The sequence below is a fragment of the Lontra canadensis genome, unplaced genomic scaffold (genome assembly GCF_010015895.1).
Source record: "Lontra canadensis isolate GAN:19392208 unplaced genomic scaffold, GSC_riverotter_1.0 scaffold103, whole genome shotgun sequence".
NCBI classification, from domain to species: domain Eukaryota; kingdom Metazoa; phylum Chordata; class Mammalia; order Carnivora; family Mustelidae; genus Lontra; species Lontra canadensis.
The window spans coordinates 5,643,146-5,662,625 of record NW_022631097.1 but is presented as its reverse complement, the minus strand read 5'-3'; the positions used below and the strand labels follow the sequence as shown (position 1 = coordinate 5,662,625).

General features: G+C 39.0%; 1 protein-coding gene across 3 annotated transcripts in view; it reads right to left on the bottom strand.

Moving 5' to 3' along the window:
• ATP8A2 (ATPase phospholipid transporting 8A2) overlaps positions 1–19,480 on the bottom strand; it is a 587,617-nt gene that overhangs the window by 342,558 nt on the left and 225,579 nt on the right. The window lies entirely within an intron of this gene.

The window sequence follows — 19,480 nt, the reverse complement described above, 5'->3', positions numbered from 1 at the left end:
AAACTGCTGGGTTTGGAGACTCCAAAAGGGGCCTTGAGCCAGAGATAGAAATGTTTGGTCACAGGCCTGGTGAGCACAGAGTGCAGCCAGAGACCAGGGAGACAGGAGTGATTGCTTTTCTCTGAGGGCGCACTGAGGAGTGGAGCCCTGAGCTCTCAGAACCTCTGGGCCAGAGATTGGGAGGCTGTCATTTTCATTCCCATCCTCCAGAGCTCTACAGAAAGTGTTCAGAAAACAATAGAGCCTGAGAATGAACCCAAGCAGATTACTTAGCCCAGCCCCTGGCAAGGGTGGTGCAATTCTGCCTCGCGCAAAGACATGTGAGAATCACTACAATAGGTCCCTACCCCAGAAAATCAACAAGAACATCCAACCAAGACCAAGTTCTCTAATTAATGAGAACTGCAGAACTCCAGAGCTAGGGGAAAGCTACACATAGAATTCATGGCTTTATTCCTATGATTCTTTAGTCTTTCAAAGTTAAATTTCTTAAATTTTATTTTTTTCTTACTCTATTTTTAAAAAGTTTTCCTCTTTCCTATTTTAACAATTTTTAACTATTTTATCTTATCAATAACTTTTTAAAAAGTCATTTTTAATTTTCATTGTTATAGTCATATTCTATCCCTTCATTGTATTTAGCCTTAATTTTGTATATACATAGGTTTTTCCTTCACTTAAAATTTTGGGATACAGTTTCTTCTAACAGATCAAAATATACCCTAAATCTCGTGCATGGCCTTGTTCTAGTCTCCAGTCTGATCACATTCTTTCCCCTTTTTAAATTTTTTTTCAACCAACTTCTTATCAATCCCTTTTTTAGAATCTTTTTTAATATTCATCCTTATACTCATATTCCATCCCTTCCTTGTGTTTACCCTTATTTGTGTGTGTGTGTGTGTGTGTGTGTATTTTTTTTTCTTTCTTTAAAATTTTGAGAGGCAGTTTCTTCTAAAAGATCAAAACATGCCCAAAACCAAATGTGTGGCTCTGTTCTATTCACCAGGCTAATATATATATATTTTTTCCCCTCATTTTTTCTTCCCCCCCACTGGCCCCCCAGTTTTGGGTCTCTTTCAATTTGGTTAATGTATAATTTTCTGGGTTCATTGCTACCCTATTAGTACTTTGTTTTCTCTTCCTCTATTCTTATCTGTATAAAATGACAAGGGGGATAAACTCACCTTAAAAAAAAAAGAAAAAGAACAAACAAGAGGCAGTACCAATGGTTAGGGACCTAATCAATATGGACATTAGTTAGATGTCAGATCTAGAGTTCATAATGATGATTATCAAGGTAGTTTCTGGGCTTCAAAAAAAAACATGGAAGATACTAGAGAACCCCTTTCTGGAGAAATAAAATCCCTCTCTGGAGAAAGAAAAGGACTAAAATCTAACCAAGTTGAAATCAAAAAAGCTATTAAAGAGATACAATAAAAAATGGAAGCTCTCACAACTAGATAAATGAGGCAGAACAGAGAATTAGTGATATAGAAGACCAAATGATGGAGAATAAATAAGCTGAGAAAAAGAGAGATAAACAACTACTGGACCACTAGGGGAGAATTTGAGAGATAAGTGATACCATAAGACAAAACAATACTAGAATAATTGAGATCCCAGAAGAAGAAAAAAGAGAGGGGGCAGAAGGTATACTGAAGCAAATAATAGTAGAGAATTTCCCTAATTTGGCAAAAGGAACAAACATCAAAATCCAGAAGGCACAGAGAACCCCCTCAAAATCAATAAAAATAGGTTAACACTCTGACATCTAATAGTAAAACTTACAAGTTTCGGTCACAAAGAGAAAATCCTGAAAGCAGCTTGGGACAAAAGGTGCGTAACATATAATGGTAGAAAAATTAGATTGGCAGCAGACCTATCCACAGATACCCAGCAGGCCGGAAAGGACTGGCATGATATATTCAGAGAACTAAACGAGAAAAATATGCAGCCAAGAATACTATATCCAGCTAGCCTCTCATTAAAAATAGAAGAAGAAATAAAAAGCTTCCAGGATAAACAGAAACTAAAAGTATTTGCAAACACCAAACCAGCCCTACAGGAAATACTGAAAGGGGTCCTCTAAGCAGAGAGAGACCCTAAAAGTAGTAGATCAGAAAGGAACAGAGACAATATACAGTAAAGTCACTTTACAGGTAATACAATGGCACTAAATTAATATCTCTCAATAGTTACCTTGAATGTAAATGCTCTAAATGCCCCAATCAAAATATACAGGGTATCAGAATGGATAAAAAAACAAGACCCATCAATATGCTGTCTGCAAGAAATTCATTTTAGACCCAAAGACACCTCCAGATTTAAAGTGAGGGATGGAAAACAATTCACCATGCTAATGGACATCAAAAGAAAGCTGGGGTGGCAATCCCTATATCAGATAAATTGGATTTTAAGTCAAAGACTATAATAAGAGATGAGGAAGGACATTATATCATACTTAAAGGGTCTTTCCAACAAGAAGATCTAACAGTTTTAAATATCTATGCTCCTAAACATCTTTGCTCCTAAATTGGAGCAGCCAATTATATAAACCAATTAATAACAAAATCAAAGAAACACATTGACAATAATACAATAATAGTAGAGGACTTTAACACCCCCCCACACTGAAATGGACAGATCATCCAAGCAAAAGATCAAGAAGGAAATAAAGGCTTTAAATGACACACTGGACCAGATGGACATCACAGATATATTCAGAACATTCCATCCCTAAGCAACAGAATACACATTCTTCTCTAGTGCACATGGAACATTCTCCAGAAGAGATTACATCCTGGGTCACAAATCAGGTCTCAACTGGTACCAAATAATTGGGATCATTCCCTTCTTATTTTAAGACCGCAATGCTTTGAAACTAGAACTCAACCACAAAAGGAAAAGCTGGAAAGAACCTAAATACATGGAGGCTAAAGAACATCCTACTAAAGAATGAATGGGTCAACCAGGAAATTAAAGAAGAATTTAAAAAATTCATGGAAACAAATGAAAATGAAAGCATGACTGTTTAAAATCTTTGGGACACAGCAAAGGCTGTCATGAGAGGAAAGTATATAGCAATACAAGCCTTTCTGAAGAAACAAGAAGGGTCTCAAGCACACAACCTAACCCTACACCTAAAGGAGTTGGAGAAAGAATAGCAAAGAAAGCCTAAATCCAGCAGGAGAAGAGAGAGAATAAAGATCAGAGCAGAAATCAATGAGACAGAAATCAAAAGAACACTAGAACAAATCAACGAAAATAGGAGCTGGTTCTTTGAAAGAATTAATAAGACTAATAACCCCCTGGCCAGACTTAACAAAAAGAAAAGAGAAAGGACCCAAATTAATAAAATCATGAATGAAAGAGGAGAGATCACAATCAACATCAAAGTAATACAAAGAATTATAAGAGGGGGCACCTGGGTAGCTCAGTGGGTTAAGCTGCTGCCTTTGGCTCAGGTCATGATCTCAGGGTCCTGGGATCAAGTCCCACATCAGGGGGGGGGTCTCTGCTCAGCAGGGAGCCTGCTTCCCTCTCTCTCTCTCTCTGCCTGCCTCTATGCCTACTTGTGATCTATCTCTGTCAAATAAATTAAAAAAAAAAGAATTATAAGAACATTTTATGAGCAACTATACATCAGCAAATTTGACAATCTGGAATAAATGGATGCATTCCTAGAGACCTATAAACTACCACAACTGAACCAGGAAGAAATAGAAAATGTGAACGGACCTATAACCTGCAAGGACATTGAAGCAGTCATCAAAAATCTCCCAAAAAACAAGAGCCCAGGGCCAGACAGCTTCCCAGGGGAATTCTACCAAATATTTAAGGAAAAATTAATACTTATTCTCCTGAAATTGTTCCAAAAAAACAGAAATGGAAGGAAAACTTCCAAACCCATTTTATGAGGCCAGCATTACTTTAATACCAAAACCAGACAAAGACCTCATTAAAAAGAATTAGAGACCAATATCCTTGATGAACACGATGCAAAAATTCTCACCAAAATACTAGCCAATAGGATCTAACAGTACATTAAAAGGATTATTCATCAAGACCAAGTGGGATTTACTTCTGGGCTGCAAGGTTGGTTCAACATCTGCAAATCAAACAATGGGATGCAATACATTAATAAAAGAAAGAACAAGAACCATATGATACCCTCAATAGATGCTGAAAAAGCATTTGACAAAGTACAGCATCCTTTCTTGATCAAAACTCTTCACAGTGTTGGGATAGAGGGTACATACCTCAATATCATAAAAGCCATCTACAAAAAACCCACAGTGAGTATCATCTTCAATGGGGAAAAACTGAGAGCTTTTCACCTAAGGTCAGGTGAAACGGTCAGGAACACGGTAGTGCTGTCCACAATCACCACTGCTATTCAACATAGTGCTAGAAGTCCTAGACTCAGCAATCAGACAACAAAAAGAAATAAAAGGCATCTGAATCCACAAAGAAGAAGTCAAATTCTCACTCTTTGCAGATGATATGATACTTTATATGGAAAACCCAAAAGACACCATTCCAAAACTGCTAGAACTCATACAGGAATTCAGTAAAGTGCCAGGATATAAAATCAATGCACAGGAATCAGTTGCATTTCTATACACCAACAGCAAGACAGAAGAAAGAGAAATTAAGGAGTCAATCTCATTTACAATTGTACCCAAAACCATAAGACACCTAGGAATAAACCTAAGCAAAAAGGCAAAGAATCTGTACTCAGAAAACTATAAAGCACTCATGAAAGAAACTGAGGAAGACACAAAGAAATGGAAAAACGTTCCATGCTCATGGTTTGGAAGAACAAATATTGTGAAAATGTCTATGCTACCTAAAGCAATCTACACATTTAATGCAATCCCTACCAAAATACCATCAATTTTTTTTTTTCAAAGAAATGGGATAAATAATCCTAAAATTTGTATGGAACATGAAAAGATCCCAAATAGCTAGAGGAATGTTGAAAAAGAAAACCAAAGTTGGCAGCATCAGAATTCCAGACTTCAAGCTCTATTACAAAGCTGTCATCATCAAGACAGTATGGTACTGGCACAAAAACAGACATAAAAATCAACGGAACAGAACAGAGAGCCCAAAAATGGACCCTCAACTCTATGGTCAACTAATCTTCAACAAAGCAGGAAAGAATGTCCAATGGAAAAAGACAGTCTCTTCAACAAACAGTGGTGGGATTGCCATATGCAGAAGAATGAAATGGACCATTCCCTTATACCACACACAAAAATAGACTCCAAGTGGATGGAATACCTAACTATGAGACAGGAATCCGTCAAAATCCTTGAGGAGAACACAGGCGGCAACCTCTTTGATCTCAGCCACAGCAACTTCTTCCTATAAACATCACCAGAGGTAAGGAAAGCAAGGGCAAAAATGAACTATTGGGACTTCATCAAGATCAAAAGCTTTTGCACAGCAAAGGAGACAGTCAACAAAACCAAAAGACAACTGAGAGAATGGGAGAAGATATTTGCAAACGACATATCAGATAAAGGGCTAGTATCCAAAATCTATAAAGAATTATCAAACTCAACACCCAACGAACAAATAATCCGATCAAGAAATGGGCAGAAGACATGAACAGACATTTCTGCAAAGAAGACATCCAGATGGCCAACAGACACATGAAAAAGTGCTCCAAATCACTCGGCATCAGGGAAATACAAATCAAAACCACAATGAGATACCACCTCACACCAGTCAGAATGGCTAAAATTAACCAGTCAGGAAATGACAGATGTCGGCGAGGATGCGGAGAAAGGGGAACCCTCCTACCCTGTTTATGGGAATGCAAGCTGATGCGGCCACTCTGGAACAGTACAGAGTTTTTTCAAAAATTTGAGAATAGAGCTACCCTACGACCCAGCAATCGCACTACTGGGTATTTACCCTAAAGATACAAATGTAGTGATCCGAAGGGGGCATGTGCACCTGAATGTTTATAGCAGCAATGTCCACAATAGCCAAACTATGGACAGAACCTAGATGTCCATCAAAAGATGAACAGATAAAGAAGATGCGATATATCTGCCCAAAAGAACACTATGCAGCCATCAAAAGACTGAAATTTTCCCACTTGCAATGACGTGCAAGGAACTAAAGGGTATTATGCTAGGCAAAATACATCAATCAGAGAAAGACAATTATCCTATGATCTCTCTGATATGAGAAATTTGAGAGGCAGGGCAGGGGGTTGTGTGGGGAATGGAGGGAAAAAAAATGAAACAAGATGGGACCAGGGAGGGAGACAAACCATAAGAGACTCTTAATCTCAGGAAAAAAACTGAGGGTAGTTGAGGGGTTGGAGGTAGGGATAGGGTTGCTGGGTTATGGACATTAGAGAGGGTATGTCCTATGGTGAGTGCTGTGAACTGTGTAAGACTGATGATTCACAGATCTGTACCCCTGAAGCAAATAATACATTATATGTTAATTTAAAAAATACAACTTAATCCATTAACTCGTGTTTCTTGACATCTATTTGGTGCCAGGCAAGCACCTAGTGGAGACACAACAGGGAGATTTAAAAAAGCCCTGCTCTGAGTGTAAATATTTGATAATAAGTTGCTCAAGACAAAAAGCTTTCAGAACTCCAAGATAGTCCTTCTCTTTCCTCCAAATCCACTCCCTAAATCCCTCTCCATCTTTCCCACCAATCCTTGAGGTCTTAGCACTGGACCTCCATCATTTGGCAATCTTGGCACCAGCAGTGCCCCTGCCTGCATCCTGCCTGCTCTGATCCAGCGTCCAGGCCTGCAAATCCCAACAGGAACCTCACAGAATCCCCACAGAACATTAGGGGGCATTCTCCTTGTTTAAAAAATTGTGCAAAAGCTCCATTTACAACAAACGATCTCAGTCTCAAGATACCTTGCATTGCTGACTCTCCATTAAGCTAGGAGTCCCTGGAGGGTATCAAGAGGCCAGCCACTTCCTTTTATGTCTCTCCAAAGCAGAGAGCCTCAGAGTAATTACAGCAATTCTGTTCCTGATGGGGGATGTGAAGACACTAACATTTTTATACAAAGGAAAAATTCAAAATTGGAGCGTGGCCTAGAAGACTTCCTATCGTCTGGCCTGGGCCAAGTTTTGCAGCCCCTCCTCCACCAGCAGCAGACAGAACTTCCTGAGCCACTGAACAGAAATAATTCTGGGGAATAGCACAAGGATTCCATGTACAACTAAATTTAGAAAACACGATTAAATCAATGGAAGCTGGTTTCTTGCAAGAGGATACCTCAGTGACTTTTAATGGGTTATGTGCTCTGAGCATCTCCAACAGGGGAATCTGGGATGTTCCACCCTCAAGCTCACTTAGCCACAACTATACTTTCACACAGAACATTGTATTTACAGCCTGCAGCACAAATATCTAGTAAAACATCCCCAAACATCTCCATATCCTCTAAGGAATGGTTTCTCATTCCTCATTTTTCCCCACATGCTTCTCTCCAATTTATTTTGTCAGGTTTAACCTTCCCCAATTTTAGCACGCTCCTGACCTGAATTCCCCCTTTATTCCCATAGTATTCTAAATACCTGGTTATGAGTTTTCACTTTTAAAATGTCATAAGTATCATTCTCCCTTCAACTGAACTCTATTAAGTGGGCTGATTCCGGTTTTGCACCCCAGCACGGAGCAAAGTTCCTGGCACATGGCGTGAGTTGACACTGAATGAGTGACACTGAAACAGCATACACACATTAATGCAAATTCACTTTTTTCCTAGGTTTGCACCTTTACTTCTTTTAAATTAGAAGGAACATTCCTCAGAGCAATTTTAGGAGACATTTTTCACCCTCTTTAAAAAAAAAAAAGGTGCTCACTAGTGATCTGATAATGGTTCTTATGGCTTCTAAACTGATTGTTAACCACTATGATTAAGTGTCAAGGAGATTAGCCTTCAAGGTCATAACCTTCAGGGAGGCCAATGCATGGTCAGAGACCAGGGAGTTCCACAGGCAATTCTGAATCAACTTAAACCAACTCAGAGGAGACAAATGGAAGAAATGTTTCGTACAGGTCTTCTTTCAGATGTTGTTCACTGGAAACCAACCAAACAAAACCCCCACCATCACATGAGGCAAGGTCAAAACAAAGATGTGTAAACTTATTACAAAGATGAGTAGACTTATTTTCAATGTCACCATTTGGCACAGGAGAATTTAAAAGAAAACATCAGTTCACACTTCCTAGGGGAGGCTTAAGAGATCATTTCAGTCATAATCTAAAAGCCTAACACAAACTATGACTCATTACATTTTGCATTTTTGTATAGCTTAGTTTTAGGATGAGTGTAGAACTTGTTAGAACTTCATTTGTGAACAATGACTTTCTGGACCTGAAGAACACACACACACTCTAACAGCACTTACCACAGTCAAAGGATAATGTCCCCATTTTAAAAGGCTAGTGATGTTAAGTTACTAGGTATTTATTTACTTTTAAGAAATCATTAATATTCATGGGTCCAATTTATTTGATGCCTACTCCATCCGGAACACAGTTCCTGATTGTAGCAATAGTCCCTCGAGAGAACCTGATGGCTTTTCTGACAACTCATTTTGAGATGCTCTCTCCTAAAACAATCAACTTAAAGTAGAGACAGCTCATGTGTGTGTCAACCTTGACTGAGTTAATCTACTTTAAATTCTTACATTTTCCGGTGAAATTTTCAGTAGATTTATAAATAGAGCATTAAAGTTCCTTTTTCCCCTACATACTTTTAATATGCAGGTGGTTTTTCCATCAACAAAAAAATATTTGCAAGGCACTCTTGATTTCACGCTGACCTTGATTTAGTTGGCTGTATGACATCCACCTTCTCTCATACCTAAACTCCTGGGATACAAGCTTTCCCACAGACATGCCTGCATAAAGTGGCTGTTACATCGTCATTGTCGTCATCATCATCACAGTTATTTTATTGCTGTGGTTGAAAGGGCATAGTAATAAGTTTGAGGCCCACATCTAAGACTTCAAAAAAAACAAAGGGTTGATCTCATGCCTTCTCCCTGGTGCATTCTCTTTCTTTTTGAGAAAACAAAACAAACACAAAAAACAAGGCTAGAGCTCAGAGGAGGTATTCTGAGGCTGATGATGTACATTACCCACCTTAGATTCTTAGAAATCGTATCATAAGATGAATCCCCTTAAAAATATACTCATGGACAGTGGGTATAGAATATATAATGAATCCTCTAGGAAGGAAGGAATTTGTTTATTTGCCATTTTGAAAGAGCAATAATTGCTTACTTGCTGTGTATGATCTTGACTCTGTAAAACAGAGCATACTTCGCCAGATCTACATCACTCTTGGAAGGTTATGATAAAGACTATCACCAGGCTCAAGAGAAATCTAACTTCACTTTTCTTTGCTAATGAGGAAAAGTGGAGCCTTGAACAAATCATCAGGATCTTCCTCAATACTTTGGGAATCAGTGAAACATTCTTGGATTCTAACTATCTTCCCATGACTCAGGGCTTTCGTTTAAACAGGCTGAATGAAGAAAGTCAATTATATGGTTTCACTCACTTGTGGAACATAAGGAATAGCATGGAGGACATGAGGAGAAGGAATGGAAAAATGAAGAGGAGGAGAATGGGGGTGGGGTGAAACATGAGAGACTGTGGACTCTGAGAAGCAAACTGAGAGTTTTAGAGGGAAGGGGGTGGGGGGATGGATTGACGGGTATTAAGGAGGGCATGTATTGCATGGAGCACTGGGTGTTATATGTAAACAATGAATCCTAGAACATTACATCAAAAATAAATTTTAAAAAATGGCTGGATTATAAACAGTTTATCGCACAGGCACAACAGCATAACCAAGCTACTGGTAGTAAACAAACTGTGGTTCTGAGGGTGCCTTCCAGAGCCTCCTCACTGGCAAAGCGACAAAACACTTGGAGAGGTGAGCAGAGTACAACCTCTTCACTCCTGTACTTCCCCGCTGAGGTGGGGAATTAATAAGGCGCCTCATCACAGAGGACACACACAGGTTCCCACTCTTCCTCCGACTCTCTGCTAAATTAAAGATACTCTCCAACCAGGTACCCCACGTAGCAGCTCAGGATTCTACCTTTCATGTAACTCCCACCCTGCCCAATGAGCTACCCTTGTGCTATGATCTTACTAATAGCCTGCAAAAGTCAACCAGGTACAACACAGCATGGGGTGAGGGATGGGAGCTTTAGGGCAAAAACCAGGTTAGTTGAGAATACGACATAAAGCTGAAAGTGGAGGAATGACTCCTATGTTATTTTTAAGATAACTTTTAAAACACTAATAATGGGGTATCTGGGTGGCTCAGTTGGTTGAGCGTCTCTCTTGATTTTGGCTCAGGTCATGGTCTCATGGTCCTGGGATGGAGCCCCACGTTGGACTCTTTGCTCAATGGGGAGTCTACTTGAAGACTTCTCTCCCTCTCCTTCTTTCCCTCCTCCCGCTTGTGCTCACTCTCTCTCTTGCTGTCTCTCAAATAAATAAATAAATAAATCTTAAAAATAAATCACTAATAATGCCCCATGGGTCACTCTAAGGTAAATTAGGAACAGCTGAGAAACTATAATGTCTAATGCAGACATAGCATTTGTACTCTTGATCTTGTGAATGAAGCTGAAGACCACCAAATTATTCTTCACATATAAGCAGCAAGCATTTTCTTTTAGGGTCAATGTAATCATCAACCAGCGATTGACAAAATGATGTTGCATAAATACAAAGTTTAGATGACCTCCCAAAACGCAAGTCTCTACTTAAATCAACTTAAGACCACAAATACAAGCATCCTGGAAAAGAGCTAAGTACGCTAAATTTATTCTGAACCATCAGGTAGAACAATCTTCAGTCTTCAAGAAATATTCTAAACCGACACTGTCCAACATGGTAGCTGCTGGCCACATGTAGCTAGTTATATTTATATTTAAATTTAATAAAAAATTCAGTTTCTCAGTTGTACTACCCACATGTGACCAGGGGCTGTCATATTAAAGAGCACAAATGAACATTTCCATCACTGCAGAATGTCCTACTGGACAGCAGTGTTGTAAGTTCTGAAGACTAGTTTTCCCCACACAGAAAACACAAGTAAGTTTTTCTCTTACCTAACAATTATTCACTTGCTTGGTCAAAGACTGAAAAGCAAATCTCTCTCAAGGTCTCAGACAACCCACAGTCAACAATTCAAGATGCAAATTATGTAATTAAGCTATGACAACAGAGGCACCCTGGCATATCACAGGTGAAGCCTATAGCCTCTGGCACAGCCAAAGGTCTTTAAATCAGACATAATCCCCAGAAAATACTCTAAGTCAGTCCCAGAAGCAATCACTGCTCTTTTAAATTAAAATGAAGGATGAGAAATAGGACTCTAAGGACTTTTTTTCAGTAGATGATGCAGTTTCCTTTGGTATGTCCAGAGTATTAATAGAGAATAAACATCCTGTTCATTAGCCAATCACATTGCTCAAGTTATCAGTCAACACTCCATTTATCTGATTATCATGAACATGTATTATTAAGAAGCATATTTTACATGTATCAACATAAGAGCTGTCTCAAGACTTCCTGTAGAGCCATTCCCTCCAGGAAATATTTGGAAGATCTTTCTATTCATAAGCGAACATAAGCAGCTAGCTGCATTTAGCAAACCACAGCTCCGTCACTTAAAATTGTTAGCCTGCAGCCAAGCTTCATCAATGAGGGGATGAACACCGATGCATGTGAAATGAGGATTAGGGCTGAGCGTATTGGCAGGGATAATTGACACTGTGAAGTAAGTGTCACACCAAATAAATATTGTCACATGAACAAGGGAAAGAGCTTAGTCTCAATTGATTAGTCATCTCTGTGGAGATCTGCCACTTCTCTTGGATACATGACAGCACCTGGACTGGGCTTTTTTTGCCATTGGGTCTATGTGAGTTATAAATTGTTCTATGAACACATTATTTGCCACCAATTGCAAGCAAAACTAGGAACATTTCAAGGCCACCAAATTAAATCTCTGAACCACAACCACCTAGCTTTGGGTTTATATGACCATATGGTCTCAATTCACTTAGAAATAAAAGATTAGAAACAAGCACAAAAAAATCCTAGGCCTGGGTTTTCTCTCCCTGTCCCCTGTTCAGGGAAGGTTTTAAAAAAAAAAAGTGTCTTTAACAGCATGAGGGTGGCGTGCGTGTCTATGATAGAATAATGAGTCGCTCTCTTTGAAAGAAGTTGCCAACACAAAGCTTTCAGTATTATAGATACATCACCATTTCTATCATCATTGATTTTGCCATAAAATTAAACTGTGGCTGCCATATGAACTGCAATATTATATTTCCCCATCCTCCCCACATCTTAAGTTCTCTTTCAATTATCAAAATAAAAGTATTAATATAACGTTGTCATGGAAAACAGACCAATTTATGCTGTGTGTTAAGCCAGCATTTGTTTCTTGGAGGTCAAGGGTTTTAAACCAGAAAATTGAAGCCATGCTGGCCTCAGCAGAGAGAGCAAGTGGAAGGAAAGTGGGTGGATGGGAGTGGAGTTGGGTGATCACTGAGGAAAAGCAAGAACATAGGAGGATACTGGGATTGACCCTCTTACTAGTTTATACCATCTCATTCCCATTAGAACAATCTCCAAAACCCACAGTGGTTTTCCACATATTATATGGATCATGTAGCCTAATATAAAATATTTGGCAGCTCTTCAAATATCAGATGAAATAAGATATTTTGAACTATTATTTCAAAATGAAAGAATGTTCCCAAAGAAGATTGGAAGAAAGGTATTTCTGAAGACTATGTACAAGATTAAATGACTGATCAAAGAAAATAACTTAGCAAGAAAAAGTAAAAGGATCCAAATCAAAAGGGAGACACTTCTCCTGTCACGATTTGCAGAGGACATGATACTATATACAGAGAACCCTCAAGACCCCATCAAAAAAACTGTTAAATTCAGAAAAGTTCCAAAAAATACAAAAACATATTGTGTTTCTATGCACTAATGGAAAAGTGTCAAAAAGAGAAATTAAGAAAATAATTCACAATTATAATTTACAATTACATCAAAAAGAATAAAATACCTAAGAAAAAAATTAACAAAGGAGGGGAAAGAACTGTACACTGAAAATTATAAGACAGTAGTAATAAAGAAATGGAAGATGACACAAATAAAAGGAAAGATATGCATGCTCATGGATTAGGAGAATATTGTTAAAGTGTCCATAATCCCTCAAAGCAATGCACTGATTCAATGCAATCCTTGCCAAAATTCCAATGGCATATTTCACAGAAATAGAAGAAACAATCCTAAAATCTGTATGGAACCCCAAGAGACCCCCCCCCAAAAGCCAAAATAGTATTGAGAAACCAGAACAAAGCTGGACAAAAAGCTCCCTGATTTCAAACTATACTACAAAGCTACAGTAATCAAAACAGTACAGTATGGCACAAAATAGACACATAGATCGATGAAACAGACTAAAGAGGCTATAAATAAACCCATGTACATATGGTCAATTAATTCATGACAAAGGAGCCAAGAACATACAATGGGCAAGAGAGTCTCTCCAATAAATGGTATTGAGAAGACTAGACAGCCACATACAGAAGAACAGAACTGGACCACTTTCTCACACCATACATGAAAACTCAAAATGGATTAAAAGCTTGAATCTAAGACTGAAACCATAAAACTCCTAGGGGAAAAACACAGGTGATAAGCTCCTCCACATTAATCTTGGTGATTATTTTTCTGGGTCTGACACCAAAAGCAAAAGTAACAAAAGCAAAAATAAGAAAGCAGGACTACATCAAGCTGAAAAGCGGCTGCACAGCAAAGGCAACCATCAACAAAATGAAAAGGCAACGTACTTAATGGGAGAAAATACTTGCAAATTACATATATGATAAGGACTTAATATCCAAAATATATAAGAACCAATACAATTCAATAGCAAAAATCAATGTACTTAAAAGATGCCCAACATCAAGCATCATCAGGGAAATGCAAATCAAAACCAAAATGAGAGAGCACCTATCACCTGTTAGAATGGCTACTATCAAAAAGATAAGAACAAGTCTTTGCAAGGATGCAGAGACAAAGGAACTTTTGGGCACTGTTGATGGGAGTGTGAATTGGTGCAGCCACTGTGGAAAATAGTATTAACATTCCTCTAAAAGTTAAAAACAGAATTACCACAGGACCCAGCATTTCACTTTTCAGTATTTATCTAAAGAAAACAAAATCACTGTCTCAAGATGATATCTGTATCCTCATGTTCACTGCAGTGTGCAGGGCACTGCTATTATTTACAACAGCCAAGACATGGAGGCAACCTAAGTGTCCATCCTAGGTTGAAGGAAATGGGTACACATGTGTACGTGCATTCCAGAACTGTAAGACAATAAATTTCTCTTGTTTAAGCTCCCGAATCTGTGGTACTTTGTCCAGTAGCTGGAGCACACTGGTGCAGGCAGCATGGCTCCAGCTGATCTGGAGAGGAGGAAAGGGGATTCACACAAAGGGATAAGAATGAACAAAGGCAAGAAGAAAAGAAAGTAAGGCAATGTATTGCAAGTGGGGATTCAAGAAATAGAGCTTTAGAATGGTGATTGGGAGGTTGGAGATTCTAGAACTTGAAAATGCAATATGATTAATTAACATGAAGGATCAAAGCAAAGTTGTGTGACATTACATTAAAGAGAATAAACAGCTAGCTCCCAGGCCACTGGGCTTCCACAATAACTTGACTGAAGAAATCAACAAGGAAGAAAACAACCGTGGATCAGAAAAAAAGGTTGGTCTGGTAGCAGGCTGAGACTAATTCAGGTAGCAGGAGATCAGCTAGATAGCTTATCTAAAGATTGCAAACACCTACAAATCCAATGGGAGATCGAAGAGAAGAAGAACAGCAATTCTAGAAACAGAAATTCAACCACTTTCTGAAAGGTAGGACTGGTGGAGAAGTGAATCCAAAGCGACAGGAAGATAGACCGTGGGGGGAGGGGCCGGCTCCCGGCAAGCGGCGGAGCAACAGAGCAAAAATCAGGACTTTTAAAAGTCTGTTCCGCTGAGGGACATCGCTCCAGAGGCTAAACCGGGGTGAAGCCCACGCGGGGTTAGCGTGGCCTCAGGTCCCACAGGGTCACAGAAGGATTGGGGGTGTCTGAGAGTCGCAGAGCTTACAGGTATTAGAACGGGGAAGCCGGCTACAGAGACAGAGCCGAGGAGTGAGCTCTCAGCTCGGGGTTACCTTGAACCGGTCGCAGGCTCGGTCAGCTCGGAGCGCGGCCGGAGGCCAGGGTGATGGGAGTAATTGGGCGCTGTTCTCTGAGGGCGCACTGAGGAGTGGGGCCCCGGGCTCTCGGCTCTTCCAGGCAGAGACTGGGAGGCCGCCATCTTCATTCCCGTCCTCCGGAACTCTACGGAAAGCGCTCAGGGAACAAAAGCTCTCGAAAGCAAACCCGAGCAGATTACTCAGCCCGGCCCCTGGTAAGGGCGGTGCAACTCCGCCTGGGGCAAAGACACTTGAGAATCACAACAGGCCCCTCCCCCAGAAGATCAACAAGAAATCCAGCCAGGACCAAGTTCACCTACCAAGGAGTGCAGTTTCAATACCAAGGAGAGCAGCGGAATTCCAGAGGAGGAGAAAGCAAAGCACAGAAGTCATGGCTTTCTCCCCATGATTCTTTAGTCTTGCAGTTAATTTAATTTTTTTTTCTTTTTCAATTTTTTTTCTCTTCTTCTGCCAAATTTTTTTTAACTTTTACCCTTTTCTTTCTTCATAATAATAGCAGTGCCCTGCACACTGCAGTGAACATGAGGATACAGATATCATCTTGAGACAGTGATTTTGTTTTCTTTAGATAAATACTGAAAAGTGAAATGCTGGGTCCTGTGGTAATTCTGTTTTTAACTTTTAGAGGAACGTTTTTTAACTAGTTTATCTAATATATATTTTTTTTATATTTTTTCTTTATTTGTTTTCCTTTTGTAATTGTCTCTTTTTTATTCTTTTTTTATTTCTGAACCTCTTTTTATCCCCATTCTCCCCCGTCACGATTTGGGATCTCTTCTGATTTGGTTAAAGCATATTTTCCTGGGGTTGTTTCCACCCTTTTAGTATTTTATTTGCTCCTTCATATACTCTTATCTGGACAAAATGACAAGGCGGAAAAATTCACCACAAAAAAAAGAACAAGAGGCAGTACCAAAGGCTAGGGACCTAATCAATACACACATTGGTAATAGGTCAGATCTAGAGTTCAGAATGATGATTCTCAAGGTTCTAGCCGGGCTCGAAAAAGGCATGGAAGATATTAGAGAAAACCTCTCAGGAGATATAAAAGCCCTTTCTGGAGAAATAAAACAACTAAAATCTAACCAAGTTGAAATCAAAAAAGCTATTAATGAGGTGCAATAAAAAATGGAGGCTCTCACTGCTAGGATAAATGAGGTGGAAGAAAGAATTAGCGATATAGAAGACGAAATGACAGAGAATAAAGAAGCTGAGCAAAAGAGGGACAAACAGCTACTGGAACACGAGGGCAGAATTCGAGAGATAAGTGACACCATAAGATGAAACAACATTAGAATAATTGGGATTCCAGAAGAAGAAGAAAGAGAGAGGGGAGCAGAAGGTATATTGGAGAGAATTATTGGAGAGAATTTCCCCAATATGGCAAAGGGAACAAGCATCAAAATCCAGGAAGTGCAGAGAACCCCCCCTCAAAATCAATAAGAATAGGTCCACACCCCGTCACCTAATAGTAAAATTTACAAGTCTTAGTGACAAAGAGAAAATCCTGAAAGCAGCCCGGGAAAAGAAGTCTGTAACATACAATGGTAAAAATATTAGATTGGCAGCGGACTTATCCACAGAGACCTGGCAGGCCAGAAAGAGCTGGCATGATATATTCAGAGCACTAAACGAGAAAAACATGCAGCCAAGAATACTATATCCAGCTAGACTATCATAGAAAATAGAAGGAGAGATTAAATCTTCCAGGACAAACAAAAACTGAAATCATTTGCAAACACCAAACCAGCTCTACAGGAAATATTGAAAGGGGTCCTCTAAGCAAAGAGAGACCCTAAAAGTAGTAGATCAGAAAGGAACAGAGACAATATACAATAACAGTCACCTTACAGGCAATACAATGGCACTAAATTCATATCTCTCAATAGTTACCCTGAATGTTAATGGGCTAAATGCCCCAATCAAAAGACACAGGGTATCAGAATGGATAAAAAAACAAAACCCATCTATATGTTGCCTACAAGAAACTCATTTTAAACCCAAAGACACCTCCAGATTTAAAGTGAGGGGGTGGAAAAGAATTTACCATGCTAATGGACATCAGAAGAAAGCAGGAGTGGCAATCCTTATATCAGATCAATTAGATTTTAAGCCAAAGACTATAATAAGAGATGAGGAAGGACATTATATCATATTCAAAGGATCTGTCCAACAAGAAGATCTAACAATTTTAAATATCTATGCCCCTAACATGGGAGCAGCCAACTATATAAACCAATTAATAACAAAATCAAAGAAACACATCAACAATAATACAATAATAGTAGGGGACTTTAACACTCCCCTCACTGAAATGGACAGATCATCCAAGCAAAAGATCAACAAGGAAATAAAGGCCTTAAATGACACACCAGACCAGATGGACATCACAGATATATTCAGAACATTTCATCCCAAAGCAACAGAATACATATACTCTAGTGCACATGGAACATTCTCCAGAATAGGTCACATTCTCGGTCCTAAATCAGGTCTCAACCATTATCAAAAGATTGGGATCATTCCCTGCGTATTTTCAGACCACAATGCTCTGAAGCTAGAACTCAATCACAAGAGGAAATTTGGAAAGAACCCAAATACATGGAGACTAAACAGCATCCTTCTAAAGAATGAATGGGTCAACCAGGAAATTAAAGAAGAATTGAAAAAATTCATGGAAACAAATGATAATGAAAACACAATGGTTTAAAATCTGTGGGACACAATAAAGGCAGTCCTGAGAGGAAAATATATAGTGGTACAAGCCTTTCTCAAGAAACGAAAAAGGTCTCAGGTACACAACCTAACCCTACACCTAAAGGAGCTGGAGAAAGAACAAGAAAGAAACCCTAAACCCAGCAGGAGAAGAGAAATCATAAAGATCAGAGCAAAAATCAATGAAATAGAAACCAAAAAAACAATAGAACAAATCAACGAAAATAGGAGCTGGTTCTTTGAAAGAATTAATAAGATTGATAAACCCCTGGCCAGACTTCTTAAAAAGAAAAGAGAAATGACCCAAATAAATAAAATCATGAATGAAAGAGGAGAGATCACAACTAACACCAAAGAAATACAGACAATTATAAGAACATACTATGAGCAACTCTATGCCAACAAATTTGACAATCTGGAAGAAATGGATGCATTCCTAGAGACATATAAACTACCACAACTGAACCAGGAAGAAATAGAAAGCCTGAACAGACCCATAACCAGTAAGGAGATTGAAACAGTCATCAAAAATCTCCAGACAAACAAAAGCCCAGGGCCAGACGGCTTCCCGGGGGAATTCTACCAAACATTTAAAGAAGAACTAATTCCTATTCTCCTGAAACTGTTCTAAAAAATAGAAATGGAAGGAAAACTTCCAAACTCATTTTATGAGGCCAGCATCACCTTGATCCCAAAACCAGACAAGGATCCCATCAAAAAAGAGAACTACAGACCAATATCCTTGATGAACACAGATGCAAAAATTCTCACCAAAATACTAGCCAATAGGATTCAACAGAACATTAAAAGGGTTATTCACCACGACCAAGTGGGATTTATTCCAGGGCTGCAAGCTTGGTTCAACATCTGCAAATCAATCAATGTGATACAACACATTAATAAAAGAAAGAACAAGAACCATATGATACTCTCAATAGATGCTGAGAAAGCATTTGACAAAGTACAGCATCCTTTCCTGATCAAAACTCTTCAAAGTGTAGGGATAGAGGGGACATACCTCAATATTATCAAAGCCATCTCTGAAAAACCCACCGCAAATATCATGCTCAATGGAGAAAAACTGAAAGCTTTTCTGCTAAGGTCAGGAACACGGCAGGGATGTCCATTATCACCACTGCTATTCAACATAGTACTAGAAGTCCTAGCCTCAGCAATCAGACAACAAAAGGAAATTAAAGGCATCCAAATCGGCAAAGAAGAAGTCAAACTATCACTCTTCGCAGATGATATGATAGTATATGTGGAAAACCCAAAAGACTCCACTCCAAAACTGCTAGAACTTGTACAGGAATTCAGTAAAGTGTCAGGATATAAAATCAATGCACAGAAATCAGTTGCATTTCTCTTCACCAACAACAAGACAGAAGAAAGAGAAATTAAGGAGTCCATCCCATTTACAATTGCAC